Source organism: Gossypium arboreum, unplaced genomic scaffold (genome assembly GCF_025698485.1).
Source record: "Gossypium arboreum isolate Shixiya-1 unplaced genomic scaffold, ASM2569848v2 Contig00475, whole genome shotgun sequence".
Lineage (NCBI taxonomy): Eukaryota > Viridiplantae > Streptophyta > Magnoliopsida > Malvales > Malvaceae > Gossypium > Gossypium arboreum.
This window is the reverse complement of record NW_026440589.1, coordinates 13683-17555: the sequence shown is the minus strand read 5'-3', so window position 1 is coordinate 17555 and position 3873 is coordinate 13683. Positions and strand designations below refer to the sequence as shown.

At 38.7% G+C, this 3873-nt stretch overlaps 1 pseudogene; it reads left to right on the top strand.

Moving 5' to 3' along the window:
* The first annotated feature begins 696 nt into the window (after positions 1 to 696).
* Positions 697 to 3545, top strand: LOC128289135 (DNA-directed RNA polymerase subunit beta'-like; annotated as a pseudogene).
* The last annotated feature ends 328 nt before the right edge of the window (positions 3546 to 3873 follow it).

Here is a 3873-nt window from a genome sequence, read left to right as displayed (position 1 = left end):
GGAAGGCATGGAAATAAAGGGATCATTTCAAAATTTTACCTAGACAGGATATGCCTTATTTGCAAGACGGAAGACCTGTTGATATGGTCTTCAACCCATTAGAGTACCTTCACGAATGAATGTAGGACAGCTATTTGAATGCTCGCTTGGTTAGCAGGGAGTCTACTAGATAGACATTATCGAATAGCACCATTTGATGAGAGATATGAACAAGAGGCTTGAGAAAACTAGTGTTTTCCGAATTATATCAAGCCAGTAAGCAAACAGCGAATCCATGGGTATTTGAACCCGAATATCCAGGAAAAAGCCGAATATTTGATGGAAGAACGGGAGGCCCCTTTGAGCAACCTGTTATAATAGGAAAACCTTATATCTTGAAATTAATTCATCAAGTTGATGATAAAATACATGGGCGTTCCAGTGGACATTATGCACTTGTTACACAACAACCACTTAGAGGAAGGTCCAAGCAAGGAGGACAACGGGTAGGAGAAATGGAGGTTTGGGCTCTAGAGGGATTTGGTGTTGCTCATATTTTACAAGAAATGCTTACTTATAAATCTGATCATATTAGAGCTCGCCAAGAAGTACTTGGGACTACGATCATTGGAGGAACAATACCTAAACCCGAAGATGCTCCAGAATCTTTTCGATTGCTCGTCCGAGAATTACGATCTTTGGCTCTGAACTGAATCATTTCCTTGTATCTGAGAAGAACTTCCAGATTAATAGGAAGGAAGCTTAATCGGAATGAATCAGAATTTTCTTCTATGATCGACCGATATAAACATCAACAACTCCGAATTGGATCAGTTTCTCCCCAACAAATAAGTGCTTGGGCCAAGAAAATCCTACCTAATGGAGAAACCGTTGAGAGGTGACAAACCCTATACTTTTCATTACAAAACCAATAAACCGGAAAAGGATGGATTATTTTGTGAAAGAATTTTTGGACCTATAAAAAGTGGAATTTGCGCTTGTGGAAATTATCGAGTAATTGGAAATCAAAAGGAGGGCCCTAAATTTTGTGAACAATGCGGAGTTGAATTTGTTGATTCTCGGATACGAAGATATCAAATGGGATACATAAGGCTGGCATGTCCAGTAACTCATGTATGGTATTTGAAACGTCTTCCTAGTTATATCGCCAATCTTTTAGACAAACCTCTTAAAGAATTAGAGGGTCTAGTATACTGCGATGTGTGATTTGATCGAAATTATTATTTTACAGATTAGGAATGAGAAACTGTCATCCCATTCAATCGAATTGGGATGCCCTGGATCTGACATGTCTCTTGGGAAGAGTAACATGAAGCTCAGAATTATGGGCGTATTCAATACTCCCAAATAAAAAGGGAATTGGTCTATGGTCGAGTCAGTAAAAATAAATAACTAGGAATTTTGAGTTGTACCTCGTGAAAAAAAGACTTCTTTTTTTGTGGAATTAACCGTTCTCATTTCTTTTAGTTCTTTAGAAAGAAATGAAATTATGTTCAAGGAAACAAATATGTCATGGTTGCAGGAGTTCATACATCTCATACAGGCTTAGGCTTCAAGTTAAGGGCATCGTGGTATAACTGTCGAGGTACCGCAGGACCTAAGAGATCGAATGGAAGGGCATATAGACAAACCTTTGCGACACTCCTTTAATTTAAGAGGATCTACATTCGAGGGGGAAGTAGATCTACTCAAGAATTTCACATTTCATTTATGTCCTAATTTTGAATTGAATAAAGAATTAAGAAAATCTAAATCAATAAAAAAGAAGAATCAATCAATGAAATGTTTCTTGAACTTGAGTAAAGAGTAGACCTTTGGTGGGTTCTAGAATTTGAAAGCGAGAACCCTTTACTTTTTATCTTTATTTTGTGTAACCAACTTTGATGATGATGAGGAAACCTCATGTCCGATTTTGAGGGGGGATCCTGCAGGGCCCTATCCCACTTTTTTTCTTTTCTAGCCCATCGCTAAAAACCCTACTTTCATGAGATTACGAGTGTTCACTCGAATATGAAATTCAATCTTGGAAATACAGTATCCCACTTTTTTTACTACCCAAGGTTTCGATAACATTTCTGAAGTCGCGAAATTTCTACTGGAGCAGGAAGTATTCGAGAACAATTAGCCGATCTAGATTTGCGAATTCTTATCGATTATTCGGTGGTAGAATGGAAAGAATTAGAAGAAGAAGGTCTCACGGGTAATGAATGGGAAGATCGAAAATTGGAAGAAGAAAAAAGGATTTTTGGTTAGACGCATGGAATTGGCTAAGCATTTTATCTGAACAAATATAGAACCAGAATGGATGGTTTTATGTCTATTACCGGTTCTTCCTCCCGAGTTGAGACCGATCATTCAGATAGATGGGGGTAAACTAATGAGTTCGGATATTAATGAACTCTATAGAAGAGTTATCTATCGAAATAATACTCTTACCGATCTATTAACAACAAGTAGATTCGCAGGGAATTAGTAATGTGTCAGGAAAAATTGGCAAGAAGCCGTGGATACACTCTTGATAATGGAATCCGGACAACCAATGAGGGACGGTCATAATAAGGTTTACAAGTCGTTTTCAGATGTAATTGAAGGCAAAGAGGGAAGATTTCGCGAGACTTTGCTTGGCAAACGAGTCGATTATTCGGGACGTTCTGTCATTGTTGTTGGCCCCTCACTTTCATTACATCGCTGTGGATTGCCTCGCGAAATAGCAATAGAGCTTTTCCAGACATTTGTAATTCGCGGTCTAATTAGACAACATCTTGCTCCGAACATAGGAGTTGCTAAGAGTAAAATTCGGAAAAGGGCCGATTGTAAGGGAAATACTGCAAGAAGTTATGGGGACATCCTGTATTGCTGAATAGAGCGCCTACTCTGCATAGATTAGGTATACAGGCATTCCAACCTATTTTAGTGGAAGGACGCGCTATTTGTTTACATCCATTAGTTTGTAAGGGATTCAATGCAGACTTTGATGGGGATCAAATGGCAGTTCATGTACCTTTATCTTTAGAGGCGCAAGCGGAGGCTCGTTTACTTATGTTTTCTCATATGAATCTCTTTGTCTCCAGCTATTGGGGATCCCATTTCCGTACCTACCAAGATATGCTTATTGGGCTCTATGTATTAACGAGTGGGAATCGTCGAGGTATTTGTGCGAATAGGTATAATCCATGGAATCGAAAAGCTATCAAAATGAAAGAATTGACGATAATAACTATAAGTCTCAAGGAGCCTTTTTTGTAATTCCTATGATGCGATTGGAGCTTATAGGCAGAAAAGAATCAATTTAGATAGTCCTTTGTGGCTCCGGTGGCGACTAGAGCAATGCGTTATTGCTTCAAGAGAAGCTCCCATCGAAGTTCACTATGAATCTTCGGGTACCTATCATGAGATTTATGGACATTATCTAATAGTAAGAAGTTTAAAAAAATTTTGTATATACATTCGAACCACTGTTGGTCATATTTCTTTACCGAGAAATCGAAGAAGCTATACAAGGGTTTTTCGCTCACTCATATGATACCCAATCATATGGTATCTAAGCTAAAAATTTATGACACCAATATGAATTGGTCTCCGGTTCAACTAGGACCCCAGTTCCTGACCCGACTTTCTACCAAATCAAGATCGAGAAAAGGAAGTTTTCCAATCATTGACTCAAACCCATTGGCGAAGTCCACCAGCGGAATAAGGGGTATTTATGGCAGAACGGGCCAATCTGGTATTTCACAATAAAGTGATAGATGGAACTGCCATTAAACGACTTATTAGCAGATTAATAGATCACTTCAATGGCATATACATCACATCCTGGATCAAGTAAAGCTCTGGGTTTCCAGCAAGCCACTGCTACATCCATTTCATTAGGAA